General features: G+C 44.3%; 1 protein-coding gene across 1 annotated transcript in view; it reads left to right on the top strand.

Moving 5' to 3' along the window:
* Window positions 1-19,682, top strand: part of CPLX2 (complexin 2) — a 200,627-nt gene that overhangs the window by 133,814 nt on the left and 47,131 nt on the right. The window lies entirely within an intron of this gene.

The raw sequence follows: 19,682 nt of genomic DNA, 5'->3' as shown, positions 1-19,682 counted from the left end.
GAGCCACTGCCTAGGTGATCTGTCAGTGGAAGGCCCTGATGCCTGTGAATCTTCCCCATGATTTTGTCCCTCTAGCCATCCCTTCATAAGGAACTTTATTTCTGGTGCCATGGGACCTATGTGGAGTGATAGCCATGGGAAGGCTGCAGTAGGGAGGGAGCAGGGGGCCAAATCACTCCCTTATTCCTCTTCTATTAGTAGAGATCCACTGAGGGACAAGGGGAAAGGGAGTGATTTCACCCCCTTCCCCCTCTCCACTGCAGCCTCCTGACCCACATGGTTATACAGGATCCACATGGGTCCTGTAACTCCAAGAATAACATTCCTTAAGGTTGGAAATGGGGAGTGGGGAGCAGGGAATTCCTTTCACTAGATACAACCCTCTTTCTGCCTGACTTTCATTCACACATACTTAGCTCATATACAAATCTGCCACCTCCTTAAGGTATCTTCATGCTCTACCCATCTTCATAAACTGCTTCAAATAAACAGTCTCATCACCCAGGCCCACTGAACTTGGACTACAAAAATATGCTCATTAAAGACTGGGTAAAATTGACTTTTATCTCTGTGAGCCACTTTTAGGAGTCCTGTGCCTAAATAAAATGAGAATAGGATGACCCTCCCCTTTCTCCCTTTTTGGAAGTACAGATAATTGTCCTCTGATGTCTAAGATGTCCTCAGAGATTATATCACACATGCACACAGATGTACGCATATTGTGTCCAGTTGAAATCCAAGGCCTCCAGCCCTGGTTTATGAATCTTTCCATGTAATTGTTTTCTACAGTGACAGGAAGGCCAAGAATCCTGTCCCAGATATAATGGTGGCATTCTGAAGGTGCTTAACTTTTTCTGTTTGCAGTTCTCTGAGGATAATGGAAGAAAATAAATCTCTTTCAAATGCCCGTTAAAAGACTGGGAAGCATATTGCCTTGGCTAAAACGTGCCTGTCTTTCAGAAATGAGGAGCTCTTTCTCAGTGGGGCCACAAGTTCAGCAGCCGCATTGGGAAGAATCCCAGAGATAAATAGCTGTGGCTTTGGCAGGCAGCTGCACATGATAGGCTGGCACACAAATGCCTCATTTCAGCTGCTAATTGCCATCCAGGTAAATCATTAACTGTGCCTAGAGGAGGACGCAGCAGTCCAGAGACCAAGCTAGCTGTGGGGAGAAAGGGTGAACAAGGGGGAGGCAGAAACAGTTCTGGTTGAGATAATTCAGCTCTTGTTTCCTGGAAGTGGGTGAAGTAACTGTTGAAATGTGGGTCTGTGAAGAGAGGTACAAGAGTATTAGACAAGATTCGCAAAATGTATCTTTTACTCCCTTCCCCTTAAGATATCCCCATCTTTCATTGCTAAGTCTCCATCTGGGATAATATTCTCTAGCAATTTATTTTATATCTGCTTCCTAAGTTGTGCATCATTTTAAGATTTGCATATTTGAAAAACTAACTTCCTTCTCTCCTCGATCTTGTGTGTGTTTTATCTCCTGTTCTGCTGGCTAAGAGCAGGCACACACAGATGTAGACACACTGAGAGGACTACAAAGCCTCACATACACAAAGAAGCACAAAGATAGCCCAGCATACACCTGTAATCCTGCCAAGGCAGGTGGCCTCAAGGAACAAACCAATTGGTGCAAGCCAGGCCTTTTCCCAGCTGGCACTCTCTCACCTCCTTAGTGCAGATTCAATAGCCCCAGATTTTTATCTGTCTCTCTTGCGGATTAGAATTAAAACCAGGAACAGAACATACCCAGCAGTGGAAGGGAGGGGAAATAGACACTGTCTGCTGGAGCATATAGTAGTCGATGTGCACAAAACGTTCCACTAAGGGCCCTGGGTGGCTTGGCTATACTCTTTGGGATGCAAGATACAGAAGTGCCAATGATAGTCATCTCTCCCAGTCCAAACTGGTTGAAGTTGTGTAAGCTTAAGGGTCTTGCTGCTAAACACTACCAACTTAAGCCCTCGTCAAGGAAAACTAGAAACCCTATTGTATATGTGTAGGAAAATGCTTTACCACTCTCCAAAGCAGGAGTGTTTATTCAGGAAAAAAGGAACAGTTAGCTGTTTTGATTAACACAAGTCCAAGGAAGCTTTGCCCCCACAGTCTAGGTACACAGCTAAAAATCTTTGTTCCTGGGTTCTACTTTGAGTTGTCCTGGAGTAGAGATGCTACCATGTCCCATGCATTTCACATGGGAGAGCAGTGAGAAACATCAGAGTTGTGAGCATTGAGCTTACCAGGATGTTGTCGGTATGGCTCACAAGGCTTGCCCCTCCGAAATGACCTTGGAGGCCTGCCCCTCCCCTAGCTCCATACTAATTGTCACGTGAAAAACATGATGGTAGAAAATGAAAATAGAAAGTTAGGCATATTTCATCTCTGCTATGCAGTATTTCATTGAGGAGTATTTAGCTTCACATCAACTACGTGTGATTGCTGCAGATATGAAATCCTCCTTCATGGAGCATTTGGTTAATGGGAGTATTTCAGATCCAAAGAGAGAGAGATGGGCTTCTGTATCATTTCACTGTCTTCCCTGAAGGGTGACCATCCTCTTAACTATGTTTCAAGTCACAGTGAATTACTGGGGTAGAGCAATGCATTGTATCAACTTTTCAAATGTACTGGAAAGATTTTTTTAAAAAAGAAATAATCATTGGTCAAATGTCTCATTTTAAAGGCTAAAATGAAATGTGGTTACTGCTCTATATACTTGAGGGGAAAGGTCTATACATAAGAGGCAAAGAGATGAAATCAGATTTGGGGGGGCAGGGTAGTCTTTGCTAGGATTGCCAGCCCATGGTTGACAAATTCCTGGAGATTTGGAGGCAAATCCTAGGGAGGGTGGAATTTAGAGAGGAGAGGGAGCTCAACAGGGATGTGACATCATACAGTCCACCCTTCAGAGCTGCTATTCCCCTATGGGAACTTACATCTATAATCTAGAGCAGTGGTTCCCAACCTTTTTGGCCCCAGGGCCAGCAGGGTGGGGGCACCCAATTCAGCCTCCACCCATGGTGCCTCCTCCCCCCCCATTTCCTCCTCCTTCCTTCGTTCCCCCACACAGCCCCGCAGCCTCCCTCCCCCCCCCCCCCCCGTTTTCACCATTTTAAGGACGGGGAAGGGGCCATGAAGCTCTTCCCAGGCCAACCCCCCCCCTTGGGAAGGAGGCAAGCACCGCGTCCCTTGCCACTGCTGCAGTGGTTTTCCCAGCCAGTCAGCTGATCGGCAGGGGGGGTTGGCCCAGGAGGCACTTCACCGCCACTTCCCCAGCCTTAAAATGGTGAAAAGGGGGGAGGGGCTGCATGGCCCATTGCAAACAGGCCGCGGCCCGGTACCGGTCCCCAGCCCGGGGGTTGGAGACCCCTGATCTAGAGATCTTTTGTAATTCCAGGAGAACTCCCACACACACCTCTTAGCTGTTTCTCAGGGTGCTGCACATTTACTTTGCCCTATAGAATTCAGTAGGAGGGAAGGCAGGATGGTATAGAAGGGAGGCCACCAAAGGTGTAGAGGAAGGCAAATCATCTCTGCTTCTCACTTTGCCTTGAAAAGCCTCTTTCTGGAGTTGCCATAGGTTCTAACTTGATGACACATGTATAGAATTCAGTGGAAGCTGTTATGTAATCCAGCCTCTGTCTCCAGAGTCCCTCCTGTTTTTCTGCATAACCTCTGCCTGGGTAGTGGATGAATTGCTGTGTTCATTTTCTGCTACATGTGATGACTTCCTGGAAACTGGCTATTCTGTTTAGATATGGCATTTGGCAGTGATGGGACTAGATAGCCTTTTGTTTCTTTCTCAGTTTCGTTGGTCTCTGCTCATCCTTGGGGCATTCTGCCACCTCCTAAAGATCATGTGTTTGAAAGCTGTTTGTTTTAAAAACAACTATCCTTGCGGTGTGCTGAAAAGAGCCTGTCCTGTTGGGCTTGATAGTGCTGCCCAACTATGGTTTCGCCTAACCAGCCCTCCTTCCAAGTCCTTGAATCTTTCAGAATTTATTAATGAGCCTTGGACAATAGTGTGAAGGGGAATGAAGCAATTAGCATGAGAGCAGGAGGGAAATATTTTCTACACAAGAGAATAAAAGACCTGTAATTTCCCACCCAATATGCAGCAGAAGAGTTAGAACAACAATAATTATCATAATAAAAAACCATCAGAGACTACATTTCCATGACAAAAGGAGCTCACAATGGGCAAATATCCCCATGAGGATGAAATGGGGTGAAGAAGAAAAGAGGAAGGCACTGAGATTTCTTGATGACTTTAGCCATTTGGTTCTATGATCCCAGTTCCACAACAGAGGTGAAGGAAGTGCAGGCTAGATGGAGTTGGGGGTAGGGAGTGAGGGAGTGAGGGACAGAAAGGAAGAAACAAATGATGAAGAGATAGGAAACAAAGTATATGAGGAGCAGGACAGAAGACATATAAGAAGGGCAGTGGATATGGAGAGCCCTTTTTGAGTACACAGGGATGTCATTTGTTTTAACTAGCAACCTCATATGGTTCAGAGGCCTACCAACAGCCTGAGCTCTCCACAAAAATAAATTTGCTTTTACTGTGGGTTCACTCAGAAGTTTCATTCCATTAGGAATCAAATAGAACCAGTATTTTGCCTTACCCTCTCTATTATATAGTTGCACTTTCATATCAACCATTAATTTCATTGGTAATATATAAAGAATTGTCATCTGTCTGTCTCACTTTTTGTCCCAGTTTTATTCTGAGGAGCTCAGAGTGGTCTTTTCCCATACAAGCCTACCTAGAACTGAAGATCTTCTCCAGCCTCATCCCTCTCTTTTCTGAGATCAACTGTGGTGAGAGTATCTTTTCAGTGGGGTCAATTCCACATATAGAGTATACTTTCCTGATATATTTGGTACATTAATTTCATTTTAAGTCCCAAATCAAAACCTTATTTTAGTTTCCAGGGCTTAGTGATAGCTGCATTTTTTTTTTCCTGTTGTGTGGCCAGTAAACTATCTGGCCTTTTCCAGCTGTGACAGTTTTTATTGGTTGTATTGCTTCGGGGGGGGGGGGTTGTTTGTCTATTGATATATCTTAAGTCTCAATGTGGCCCCATTTGTGGATACTTAAATCCAAAGACTGGGACCATGAACAGAGAAGACAAATCTTCTTATAAACAAAAGAAAAACCCTAGGTTTGCAGATAAAATTGAAATCTAGAGGGTATAAAATCCCCTCCAAATAATAGAAGCAATGTCTGTAGCTTTAAGAAATGAATGTCCTCTCAGTGTCCATTGTGATGGTTTCTAGGCAGCCATAATTCCCAACCTTCAAGCCTTGGTTTTAAAGGCAGTGGAAGGAGGCAGGATAGATAAAAAGTTAATGTGCTATTGGGAAGGACAGAAAGGAAACAGGGAAAAGTGAGGACATTGCCGCTAACTGGAGGAGGAAAACAGGAAATCATGTGGGGAGGGGAAAGTTGTTCATTCTACATAAGTCCTTACAGGTTTCCCGCTGTACAATCATGCCTGGCGTGGCAATTGGCACTATACAATTAAGTCTAGCCCAGTCCAACAGCTGTCATCGTGCTATGTTTTCCCAGAGAGAGGCTGCCAGACAGAGAGAAAGATGAAGACAGGAAGGCAGGTAAAAAGGTATGTTGTCTGGTGGGTGGGAAGGAGAGAAGGAAGCAGAAAAGGGGAGAGGCTATGGTTCCTTTCAGGGAAGAGAAAGATGAAATAGTGGGAGAGGAGAAATGAGATACCCCCATAAGTCTTCTTGTTTGATAACTCTTCTTGTTTGATAACTCTTCTTGTTTGATAACTCTTCTTGTTTGATGTTTTGAATTGGTTTACTCTGCACCACTTTTTGATTATTTTGTCTAGCAGAAAATTGGTTTATTAATTTTTCAATTGAATTTTTAAAAAACAGGAAAGTTGTGCACAACAGATGACAATGTCCTGGGCAATATGATCTTCTTCTTCTTCTTTAGCTGAGCTTTCAGAGGCTACTTTCCCCAACAGATGGGATACCCTAACACAGATACATATGAATCCCCCTAATTGACAATTACAGGCAGTAGTGAACAGCCCTGCCCTGGTGGACTTTGGATTCATTGGGTTCTGAACCCTTTCATGTGTGTCATTTCCCGCCCCCCCCCCCCCCAAATATAGATGTGGAAAGAAACTATAACCCCACTAATTATTTCTAGAAAGTGCTGCCAAGTTTGCAGCACTGGTATATGTTCCTTACAATCTTACAACCTATTCCTGAGAAGAGGCAAATTGCCATGTTCTGCAGAAACAGATGCTTCCAAGTAGTCATTAAGAGCAATTCTGTAAGCACTAGACAGCATAGGGTAGGGCCAACTGCGCACTATATGGAGGATGGTTGATTGGATTATAATAATAATAATATAATAATAATAACATTTTATTTATATCCTGCCCTCCCCGCCGAAGCAGGCTCAGGGCGGCTAACAACATCTTAGTCCATATAAAATTATACAACAAATTTTTAAAAACACTTTCATCTAAAAACATCCCAATTTTAAAATTAACACTTCTGGTGCTATTCTGTTAAATGTAAAATTATGGCAGAGTCACTTGGGCGAATCCAACAGTCGTTCGGTTAGGTAAAGGCCATCCTAAAAAGGATGGTCTTGCAGGCCCTGCGGAACTGTTCAAGGCAACGCAGGGCCCGCACTTCTTCCGGGAGCTGGTTCCATAGGTGTGGAGCTGCAATAGAGAAGGCCTGTGTGCGAGTGTTCTTTAATTTTGCCTCCTTCGGCCCGGGGATAGTTAGTTGGTTCTTCCCCACTGACCTCAGTGCTCTCTGGGGTTCATAAGAGGAGCGATGGTCCTTCAGGTAGGCAAGTCCTTGACCATATAGGGCTTTAAAGGTGATAACCAGCACTTTGTAATGAACCCGGTATACAACTAGCAGCCAGTGCAACCCACGCAGCCCCGGCTGTATGTGCTCCCACTTCGGGAGCCCTAATAACAGCCTAGCCGCCATGTTCTGCACCAGCTGCAGCTTCCGGGTTCGGCACAGAGGCAGCCCCATGTAGAGGGCATTACAGTAATCTAATCTTGAGGTGACAGTTACATGGATCACTGTTGCTAGGTCCCGACGCTCGAGGAAGGGGGCCAACTGCCTTGCCCGCTTCAGATGAAAAAACGCCGACTTGGCATTGGCTGCTATCTGGGCCTCCATTGATAATGAAGGCTCCAGTAGAACTCCCAAGCTCCTGACTTGGTCCTTATATATGTTGGTCCTGACACCATATATATATATATATATATATATATATATATATATATATATATATATATATATATATATATATATATATGTTGGTCCTGACACCGTCAAAGACTGGGAGAGGAATTTCTCCTCCCAGAGCGCCGTGACCCACGCAAAGGACCTCTGTCTTCGTCGGGTTCAACTTCAACCCACTCAGCCTAAGCCAACCTGCCACAGCCTGCAATGCCAAATCCAGATTCCCTGGGACACAGTCAGGCCGGACATCCATTAGCAGATAGAACTGGGTGTCATCTGCATATTGATGGCACCCAAGCCCATACCTCTGGGCAATCTGGGCAAGGGGGCGCATATAGATGTTAAATAACATCGGGGATAGAACTGCTCCCTGCGGCACCCCACAATCTAGTGTGCGCCGCTGAGACAGCTCACCCCCAACTGCCACCCTTTGTCCCCGTCCCTTGAGGAAGGAGGAAAGCCATTGTAAGGCCGACCCCCTAACCCCTATGTCGGCGAGGCAGCGGGTCAGTAGCTGATGGTCGACCGTATCAAATGCGGCCGACAGATCTATCAATATCTGCACTGCCACGCCACCTCGATCCAGATGCCGCTGGAGGTCATCTACCAAGGCGACCAGCACTGTCTCCGTCCCATGACCCAGGCGAAAGCTGGACTGGCAGGGGTCAAGGATGGAAGCGTCATCCAGGAAACCCTGCAGCTGCAACGCCAGTGCCCTCTATAATTTTACCTAAAAACGGTAAATTAGAGACCGGTCGGTAATTTGCCAATTCAGCCAGATCTGCTGTACTCTTTTTCAGGAGGGGACGGACCATAGCCTCCTTCAAGGATGTTGGAAAACGCCCCTCCGAGAGGGATCTATTTATGATGTCCCGTAAAGGACATCTAAGCTCCCTCTGGCAAGATTTAATCAGCTAGGAGAGGCAAGGGTCCAAATCACAAGCTGTTGGGCGTGCAGTCGAGAGAATTCTGTCGACTTCCTCCAGGCTGAGTGTGGCTTGCCAATGGCGCTTAGCATTTTGACCTGAAATATAGCTGTGTGGGGCCAATGCTGGACCTAAGGCACATGATGCCCCAGGCAGGCTCCCTGTCCACTGCCCCCCTGACGCTGCCTCCTGCCCTTCCTCCACAGTGCCCCCTCCCTCAGAGAAGTGCAACGAGACTTCGAGGCAGCCGGAATCAAAAGTGAGGGAGGAGCAAAGCCTCCTCCAGTGCTCTCTTCGGAAAATGTGCAGATGCCAGCTGCCTCGACACCGGTAGGGCCCAGCCTTGTCGCAGTGAGCTTCTCTAAGGGGTGGGGTCAGAATGCGGCAGAAGGAAAGGGAGGGGGCTGGTGGTGGTGGAAGCAGCGGCAGGGGGAGAGAGGCAAATTTAGGCGGTTGCCTTGGGTACCAGGAGGTTAAAAAAAAAAAAAAGGTAAAGTAGTCCCCTGTGCAAGCACCAGTCATTTCTGACTCTGGGGTGACGTTTTCATGGCAGACTTTTTACGGGGTGGTTTGCCATTGCCTTCTCCAATCATCTTCACTTTCCCCCCAGCAAGCTGGGTACTCATTTTACCAACCTCAGAAGGATGGAAGTCTGAGTCAACCTTGAGCCAGCTACCTGAACCCAGCTTCTGCCAGGATCAAACTCAGGTCGTGAGCAGAGTTTAGGACTGCATACTGCAGCTTTACCACTCTGTGCCACAGGGCGCTCCCCTCGCAGCACCCTAGGCAACCTCCTAGTTTGCCTAGTGGGCGAGCTGACCCTGTGTGGGACTGCCAGTTCCTCCAGAGGAGCAACAGGGGAGAACAAATTCCCCCTCGCACCATCTTCCAAGTCAAATTTGCCTTTTTCCCTACTGTTTTCCTGGGGAGGATGATACAAATGTGAATTCCCCCCCCCCCAGGACAAACATTGAATTTTACAGCAGTAAAAAATCTACAAACAATATCATTTTTAAAAGGAAGTAGAAAGGGGTGTAGAAAAGTCAGAGAATATCAGTTTTCTAGAGAAGGAATAGAAAAGGTTTTTGAAAACTCTCCCACTGTTTCACCAAAGAAATTGGCAGCCTATTTCAATTTTTGTAAAAATAAAGGGGAGAGGAGAGTAAAGTTGGGAAATCCAATAATGTTTCTTTTGTAGAATGTATAGTATGACCACAGTTGCCTAGCTGTGAAGTTACAAAATACATGGTCAGCATGCAAAATATCTCAAGTTCAAGCTGAAGCAGTGCCATACAGGGACCCTCACTATGAAAGCTTGTCAGCCATGCAAAACTGTGTTTTGCCATTGGTAGCATTTCCCCCATAGTTGACTACTCGATTGCTTACTGATTTAGGTGGGTAGAGCTTTTATTCTGACATTATTTGAGGGAGAAAAGGCATTGCCTTGACCAAACAGTGTGAAGGTTATCACTTTTTTTGTCTTTGTGGTGCTGAAGTGAATCAGGAATGCACTCAATAAACAACCCGCTTAAGACCCTTTCCATACTTGGACCTCAGCCCAGGTTTTCTTTGAGTTCAATTCACAGCTGTTTACCTTGCATATATCTCTGGTTATTTCAGCATCCATATCCAGAACAACTGTGAAGCAAAACCGGTGACCTTAATTAAATGGGCAAGGGGCGGGGGGTGAACAAGATAAAAACAAGGGTGAACATGCATGTAGTGTAGAATGTCAGTTTGGGGACAGGGTTGAATCAGGATTAAAGTTCTAGTGCGGAAAGGCCCAATGAGTGCTCTGTCCTATTTTTTCCTCTAGAACCATTAGTCAGCCATGCCAGTTAACAATATAACTGGCAGGTAAGGATGGAGCAAATCAGAGCAGGGAGCTGGAGTGAGATTGCATTGAGAAGTAGAGAAAGGAGAGAGGGGTAGAGATTCCACCCACACGTGCCTTCATCCATGGACCACACTTTTCATTTTGCAGAATTAATTTGGCATCTGGATTTAATTAATTGCGTTTATTCAGTGTGTTTCCAATGTTGCAAAGGACAAGTAGTGATGGTTTCACAAGGGTAGCAGCAATAGTACAGGGTCTACAACTAGAGTTGCCAGCTCCCCCTGGCCACTGGCAAGGGATAGAGGAGTAGCATTGCCAGTTCCAGACTGGGAAATTCCTGGAGATTTTTTTTTGGGGGGGGGGGAGCCTGAGGAGGACAGGGACTCAGTGGGCTACAGTGCTATAGAGTCGACCCTCAAAAACATCTGTTTTCTCCAGGGGAACTGATCTTTGTAAGTAATTCCAGGGGATCTCAGGTCCCTATTAGCCCAGGGGAAGTGGCAAAGAGTGCAGCTGGAGATGCAACACTTTCGCCAGTTAACAGCACTAGTAGGTAGAGACAGTGGAGGTGATTCAGTTGCAAAACTGGTGTTCAGCCATCAGAGTGACATAGTTTGCAATAACCATTTGCTGTCAAGTCGAGCATCATATGCGATTGTGATTTCTTTTGAATTCAAAATGAGCAGCATTTTGAATAGTTTTAACTCAGTGTGGTAGCAACATTCAGCATGGCAGCTGGCTGAGCAGCTGCTGTTGATGCATGTTCACATTGTTGAGACTTGCTTGGATTAAATATCCACCAGGGTCATCAGTTGGGTCATGAGTTCTTTAAAATCAGCATGTGTGCCGGCTTTGCTGCTATCTAGTCAGTTTATTTATTTAAAATATTTTTGTGCTGCCTTTCCATCCAAATAGGGTCCCTGAGGCAGCAAACATAAACATATTAAAGCATCTCTAAAACAGCACTGAAAATAATGTATAAATAAAATAATTTAATAAAAACATATACACACACATTAATTTGCAGCTCACATCATACTGGGACATATTCAGCATTTTCTCAATCAAAGCACAGTTCCCAGGTGGCATTGTAGTAATGTATAAATGTTATTGTTTGTTAACACAAAAATGCTGCACTGGGAGTTAGGTGAAAAGGCAAAATGGACAGACTTGGACCACTAGAAAGACTAGCTTTGCAACTTCCTTGCCATACCTTGCCAAGATTGAAATAGCCAATGACAGGACTCCTTTTGTATGAGTGTGTTTTCCCCTGCTGGGTGAGTTGGAGAGGGAAGAGAACATCTGCAAGAAGTCTGACATGGCATTGTGATTATAGTCAGACAAGAATCTGGAACAACCAGGTCCAAATACATTGGTGGCTTATCTTCCTTTCCACTGCATCCTAAACAGGATGGGAGTCAAGATTAACTGGAACCATTCAAATCTAGGTTCTGCCTGGAGCTTGATATTCTTTTATGATCCTTATCTAGAGACAGAGAGGGGAGTCAATACTCTTGGAGCTCTCAGTGGCATTCAACATTATTAAATATCAGATTCTGCTAAGATGCCTAGAAGATGACTTGAAATTCAAGGCAGTAGTATCTAAAAGGTTATTAGGGGGGCACGATATTGCTTTGCTTTGAAAAACAACCCAGCCCGCTGGAAGCATCTCCTCTATATTTATGGTATATGATGAAGTGAGCTTTGACTTGCAACATGAAAAAAAAAAGTGTTGGCTACTGGACTCAGATTTTGTTCTGCGTATTCCCTGTTTGCAATGAAGGAGTTGCCCAATGATATAGTTCTGACTTGCAACAGGGCTTGCTCAGGAGAGGTTTCCTGTAGACAGTGCTCAAGTAGGGTTGGATGACGGTGCAGATTTGCCTGAGCAGCTCCTGGTGCGGTGACCCCACAACCTTTCTTCTAAGCACTGCTTTCGGGCACCATCCTTCCTAGGTAACTTGCCACCACATTCCTGAACTTTTCTGAGGTCAAAAGGAAATTTCTCTCCTGGTGTCTGGGAGACAGTAGAGAAAGAGACAACATTTAAAATAAAAGTAAAGGAAATAGACATTGAGAGTGCTTTTCTGCAACAGCCCTAATGTGTCTGTGAAGCTGACAGAGCAGGTAATTGCCAAGATCAGTCCTTCACTTGTCCCAGTGATTAGCTTCTTTCCAAGTGATTTCTGTTCCATTAAGTATGTGCAAAATGCAACCCTCCTCCTCCTTTCTCTCTGCCCCTGAAAAGTTGCTCCTGTGGCCTGTGAGTACTAGGAGTTCTGACACTTCTTCACTCGTTCAGCAAGATTGTAGCCTTTGCTCGATTGACGCTTTCTGACAGTTCAGCGGTGCCTTTGAGCGAGGTGGTTTAGATGACTGTGGAGCAAAACCGCAGAACAGGGTCTGTTCAGTCCTGTGCAGTGCAGAGCCCCTTCCCAGTTTTACTTTACTTGATTACCTCCCCACTGAGGCAGGCTCAGAGCGGCTCACAGCATAAAACCACAACAAACAATTAAAATCCATACAATATTATAAAATTTCACATTCAATAATTAAAACAGTCAAAAAATGATTTGGTGCTAGCCTCTTTGATGTTGTATAATTTCAATGGCGACAGTATTTCTTCAATTTCCCTTCAGTACAGGCTCAGCATCAGTTAAAAGCCAACCAGAAGAGAGTGGTCTTGCAGGCCCTGCAGAACTGGGCAAGGTCCCGCAAGGCCCTCACTTCCTCTGGCAGTTGGTTCCACCAGTAGGGGGCTGCTATCAAGAAGGCTCTCTCTCTAGTGATCTTTAGTTTGCCCTCCCTTGGCCCAGGGATTGCTAATAGATTTTGAAATCCAGATCTAAGTACCCTCTAGTTAACGTGTGGGGAGAGATGGTCCCTAAGGTAGGGTCCCTAGACCATATAGAGCTTTAACGGTGATAACCAGCACCTTGTAGTGAATCTGGTATACTTTGGCAGCCAGTGCAGTTTCGGCAGTCCCGGCTGTATATGCTCCCACCTGGCAGACACCAAGATCAATAATTCCATTGTTGGCTGTGGGCTCTATTGATTCTGTGTGCATCAATCATTAAGTAATGCTTTGCTGCATGTATCAGTTATTAAGTAAAATGATCCAGCAGTACTACTGTTGACTGAGGTACAGAACTGAGATGGTATCAAGCCTGAGGTTGTAATGCCTATTAATAAAGTTAGTGTTTCCCTCCCTTTTCTGACTGCCCTGGTAAAGGAATAACATTTACCTCCTCCCTTCTATCAAAGTAGCCATTCTGCCACCACCCATTCTGTAGTTTCTCACAGAAGCTTGGTGGCAGTGGAAAGTGCCATCGTCCCAGCCAAATTATGGTGACCCCAGAGGGGTTTTCAAGGCAAAAGACATTCAAAGGTGATTTGTCATTGCCTGCCTCTTTCTTGATGGTCTCACATCCAAATACTGACTGGGGCTGACCCTACTTAGCTTCTGAGATAGGGCTAGCCTAGGCCAATATTGGTCAGGGCAGAAGCCTGATAGATCGCTAATAAATTGTTTGATACTGTGGTTTGTTCAGTAACATAAAGTTCAGTAAAGCAACAGAAAGCTTATGCGAGAATAAATATTGTTGGTCTTTTTCTATTGGACACCTTGTTTAACTACAACATCAGGCTATGCTTCTGCAATTTTGGCATTGTGTCACTGGTCTATGGGACAGGTTTTCATGGGAACAACATAATTGTTGGTTGACAGACCAGAGAATTTTCCAATCTAACAGCATATATTTTCCACAGAGGGGTAACAAAGCAAAAACGGGGGGGGGGGCATTCCAGTATACATCTATGTGCAAAATGTAACTCTTCTCCTCCTCCAGAACATGGAGTTCTGCATGTTTAGACTTCTGTGTGAAATCTGGTAGTGAATGCCATGTTTATTTTTGAAAACCAAACATATTTCTAGTAATATGGTGGGGAGGGAATAATTTGAAAACATGGAAGTAGTTTCCATAAAAGGCTTCAGCATCCAAGATTGCAGCAGCTATGACCGTCCTGAAGCACCCACACAAACACATCTCATTTCCATACATTGATCCTAGCTGACCTTTCACTGATTTGTACTTTTCTTCCAACCCACCACACTACTTGATGGGAACACTGAAATACCCATGACAAGCATGCAAATGAACCAGGATATTCAAATTTATGCAGGACAAATTTGCACAAAATATTGCCAAGGTAAAATGTTTGGGGATTTGAAGCTGAATTTGGGGTGAGCAGAAACTAGATTCAGATTCTGCCAGCCAGATGTAAGTAACTATGCAAGGCAAGAAACCTGGACTCAACTGTGCGAATGAATTAATTGAAATCCAGCATCCTCTTTTTGGTGATGGAGAGGTTCAAAGGAGTCCCCCCTCCCGATTAAAGTGAAATATCCACATGATTTTCTGCCTAAAGGAGCTTGCTTCTCTCCCACCTGTTACTTCCTTTATGCACATTCTCCTACACTCTTGGGGCCAAACGCAGTGCTAGTGGGAAAAGTCACCCAATTACACCCACACACTCCACTGTTCTGACACTCAGTGCACTGACTCTCTGGGGGGGGGGGGGGAATTGCCTTGCTGAACAGAGAGAATCGGTAAGCATAGTGACACCCACACAAGTCAGCGTATAAACCCCTGTAGCACTCGTATTAGCAATACCTACACAGAACATGCATATACACAGACTGTTCACATAGAGAGACATATATGTGTGTATGTATATATATATATATATATATATATATATATATATATATATATATATATATATATCCGTGTGTGTATGTATACAGCTGTTAAGTTCTCCTTCTGTGGGATGAGAGTTTGCTATTTATGACTTTGGTTGTAAAAACAGTAAAGTAACAAAGTATATATGTATATGTGTGCATGCGTCCATACCTAGACCCAGACTAGCGCAATCTCATCAGATCTTGGAAACTAAGCAGGGTCAGTCCTAATCAGTATTTGGATGGGAGACCACCAAGGAATACCTATGCAGAGGCAGGTTATGGCTAAACACTTCTGACTGTCTCTTGCCATGATAAGGCAACTGCAGCTTAAAGGCAAAAATCAACCAATTAACTGACAGGAACTTCAAAAAGTAGATTTAAACTAGACTTTAACAGCACTGTCTCCTGAACAAAGTACGCAATGTAATCTTTCTTCATATAACATGCAGCCCATTTGCAAGATTACAGACTAGGAGCCTGCAAGGAGGAAGGAGGGATAAGCAACTGGCAATGTGATCCTGTGCAGTTGCTCCAGTACAAATTCATTGGTTGTAGTAGGCTTAGAGCTAAATATTTCTCCATGGGATTGCATTGTGGAGAACTGCTAAGCTCCAATGAACTTCCTTCTCTCCTAGCCCTTGTTACGGTGAACAAAGGTTTGGGGGCCCAACCCTGTGTCCTGTGAACAGTCTCACATTAGTTGCAGGTTCTCCTCAGTTCCCCCAGACACAGATCCCAGTTTGGATCACAAGTCTGGGATGTGCGGAGAAGGAGCTTAAGCTTTCCTCCCACTTTGCTGATTTCCCAAACAGCAGTGGCACAGGGATATACTGCTTGGCCCATTTGGAAAGCCCATGTTTATACTTGTGGGTTTCCTCAACAAACCAAGAAAAATGTGGCAAGGGGGGGGGGGGGCGCTGAATCTCCTTTTCCATCCATGCCACAGTCACAATCTAAATCAGTCACTATGCATGAGGAAACTGAAAGTTTGCAGAAACTCTTATCTTTGCTGTGGATATCCCTGTTTTCCTATCATGAAGTTTGCTATTATAGTGAACAAATGGGACCTCTGAGAAATTGCAAGGGAAATTTCCTTATTTTTGAAGAGTGAAACTGTGGGTGGAGATTAGCACTGTCCACATAACCTTTCCCTCTGTCTTGGGGCCACTGCAGTTTACAGAATCCCCTTATCATACACTATCCATCATACTGATAGATACTTCACTAGTCCTGTTTATAAAAGGTTCAAATATGCTGAGTAGGCATGCTGAGCCCTTTCGGTGAAGATACTCTCCAAAAACCAGTTTGAACGACTCCAGTTACATGAGAGGTGAACTTCGATGAGCATTGTATCATGCCATTCAGTGCTGCACTTGCGCAGTGGCTGCTTCATCATTGCCTTTTGCATCTGCTTATGCCCAGTTTAAGCTCTAAATAATCTCAAGAGCTGGAAAAGAGGTAGTGTCCCCTGTGCATGGCATGTGCCAATCATCCCCCTCTTTGCACCTGTGCTGTCAGATGCATCCTTTATATGACTGGCATTGGATAGAATGTGATCCCAGCTCCTTGCACCTGTGCAGTCAGCGGCATCTGTTCAAGAACTGATTGCAGGATTAGCTCGGTTGTTGAGCAGGCACTGAGACCCTAAGTCTCAAATCGTACCAGAAAACAGTGCAATCATGCAAATAGGCACATCTGAATTCATTAAGATGCATCCAAACAGCTTGCTGAACAATCAGCTCCCTGCTCGCAGCGCACAAACAAGACATGAGCCAAACCAGCCGGTGTTCAACCAGACCTAATTCAGACACACCTGCAAAGGCACACAGATAGTGACGCATGTGCATTCTCACAAGAACATGTGTGGATATTTATGTATTTGGGAAATGCATGAGCCACCTTTCCAGAGGTGACAGAGGCTTGAGACAGCTCTCATTTGAAACAATAAAACCAAACCAAACAAGTCATTAAAAACAAAGCATTAAAAGCAAACGAATGGGTTGAATCCAGATTCAGTTGGCAGTTTCCACTGATTCCTCCTTCCCACTCCCCTCATGTCCTTCCTCAGGTTCTCCTATCTCTCTGGAACAGTATTTTGTGGCAATCAGTGGGCTGCTGTGGGAGGGAGAGGCAGGAAAGTTCCATTCACCTGATGGGAAATTTAGCCTGAATCCAACCCACTAAAGGGCGCATAAACAACATAAAGCAAACATCAAACAGTTTAAAATGATATTCATAAAACAAGTCAGGCTAAAAACAGACCGCAGGACAATTGCCATCATACCTACATTTATGTGTACATGCACACAGCTTGAAATGTATTCCTATGTTCCATATCTCCAGTGATTACAAATGCTTACATATATATGTGCATGTGCATGGCCACTTACACACAAATGCATGCATCATTTCATAAGCAGTTACTGAAGTCCAGCTTTGTGTTCATTCCCTGGCCTTGCCCAGTGCATTCACCAAAGATCTGGATATGTTTCAATGAAATGTAAATTAAATTACATGTGAGAACAACAGTAGGTCAATATATAAACATAATTCCTCTTTTATCAACAGATTTGGCTTCTTTGACACTTTAATTCCTTCTACATTGTTTTTTAAGAACTCCATACCAAACATTGTCATTAGCTTTACTGATTAGCTCTCAGTGTCTACAGCATTGCCATGGATCATTAAAGCCATCTGAAATATGGGCCTTCCAGCAAGTAGTTAGTTCCGCCAGTAAATAAAAATTTAAGCCTGGGAATATCCAGTATAAATCATTGTAAAGTACACAACAGTCATATTTCATCACAGTGACTCTGCAGTATGCCTGTTCTAAAAATGTTGGGTTTTAAATACAAAAAGACTGACAAGTATAAAACATTTTCTGTTAGTCAAAGGAATATAAATAGAGGGAGAGAAGCACTGGGTTGGGAAGAAACGATGTCCTAGAGAGGCTGGTGAAAAGACTTCATGTTGTTTGTTTGTAGTGGAATAGAAACATAACCTCAAATATTGATGGGAAATTAATCAAAATCAGGGTGAAAAACAGGATAATAATCTAACTGCTTCATCCCCGTCTTTGAAGAATTTATTCACATGTGGTGCAAACCAAAATCTCTTTTTAAAAGAGAGAAAGCCAACAAAGGACCCATTGGCCAGGATTCTGCTGCCATCCAAGGCTGGACTTGATGGAACTTTTGAATTAATTCATTTACTAAAATTGATTCATTTGGAAAAAGAGATGGGGGATGGATTAATAGCTAGAAGGTCAGATCCAGAAAGATGAGCCATGGGAAAAGATACTATAATTGTGTCATTTTTTTTTTTACCTGTGTGCAGTACTGGTGCAGAAAGATGGGCATTATTCAATAACAGAACAACAGTGTTTGAGATGCAGTATCTCAAGAAAGTTGCAGGTAGCGTTTGAGGGGTGGAGGGCTGTTCCCTGTACCAGGAATGTTGAACTCCTTTGTTATGAGGGCCAGATCTGACATAAATGAGGCCTTGCTGGGCCAGACCTCGGGTCGGGCCATGTCAGCCCAGGCCATGTGTGTACCTATATAGGATTAGGTAGCAGAGATATAAACTTTATAAAGGACACAAACACAAAACATTTTTTTAAAAAAAGTCTTAAAACATTAGCTCTTGTTGGCCTTAAAGATGCTTTCGTTGTATTTCTCCCATGGGATCCAGTGAACTAGGCAAAGGCTGTTTCCTTCGTTCCCCAGAGGACCAAGAAGGGGAGGAGCCTCAGCCAGTGGAGAAAATAGAGACTATGCTCTGTAGCTCATGTGTGACTGAGCAGGCCTGGCAAAGCAAGCTGTGATGCAGAAGGAAGCAAGAGAGAGGAAGAAGAAAGCAGATGACGACCAGTTGCTCAGGGACCTGATGAGCCCTCTGGGGGACTGATTCAGCCCCCTGAGCTGCATGTTTGACACCCCTGCCCTATACAGTGGAAAACCTAGTGGAAATTCTCCTCAATTTTGCCATGATGACACTGTGGACATCCAACATACACAAGTGTGAAAAAGTACAAGGATTTGCAGAGCTGTGGAGAACTACCATGTGTCCTCTTTCTCATTCTGTGGGAAGCAGTGGGGAAGGCCACCTGTGGCCATGGTTATGTGACAAGAATAACAGTAGAAGGGGTGCTCATTGACCTGAAGAGAGGGATGAGATGGTGGAAAGAGGCAGTGGGACCACAAAGAAGAAAATATCTCTTTGAGTCAAGTTCTGCTGGTCCAAAACTTTGAACCTGTCTTTGTTGCAAGGATATAACTTCTCATGCTGTTATGTTCAGGGTTTTTTTGTTTAAAAAATAGTAGATTTCATATGAAATACTTTTATTTTCATTGTATTTTGTCACCTCTGGCATGGTGACTTTTTTGTGCCTAAACAGCAGCTTAGGGTGATGGTAGTGTTGTTTTATGTTTTGCCCTGCACACGTAAGCAGATTTATGTAAGCATCTTAATTTATAGAATGTTACTGTAGTATAAAAACCACAAATTAAGCCACTAAATGGAGCCCCCCCCCCCAGTATGCAGATAATGCCTTTCAAGCTCTGAACTGGCCCCTGTAATATTCACTGTAGTGCAGAGTGACTTCTTGAGCATTAGGAACAAAACAACCATATTTTCCTACCTGATTGTAAGTATGGGTTCCAGGGCTTATGTCACCACAAAACAACAGGAAATAATTGTCCTGGGTAGCAGTGTCCAGAGGAGAAGCCCTTTGCTTGCTTGCAACCTGCATCTCCATGTATTATTTTTAAAATGAGCAACAGACACCCAGGATGCATTGGTGAAGTTTCATGTCCATTACAGCACACTGACTCTGCTCCTCTGCTCTTTTCAGTGCTCCCATATTAAAATGGTGTCATGCTTCCCTTGCTGCCATGCCAAAATAGAGAGCTCATGGGTA

Source organism: Heteronotia binoei, chromosome 5 (assembly GCF_032191835.1).
Source record: "Heteronotia binoei isolate CCM8104 ecotype False Entrance Well chromosome 5, APGP_CSIRO_Hbin_v1, whole genome shotgun sequence".
NCBI lineage: Eukaryota > Metazoa > Chordata > Lepidosauria > Squamata > Gekkonidae > Heteronotia > Heteronotia binoei.
This window is presented reverse-complemented; position numbering and strand designations above follow the sequence as displayed.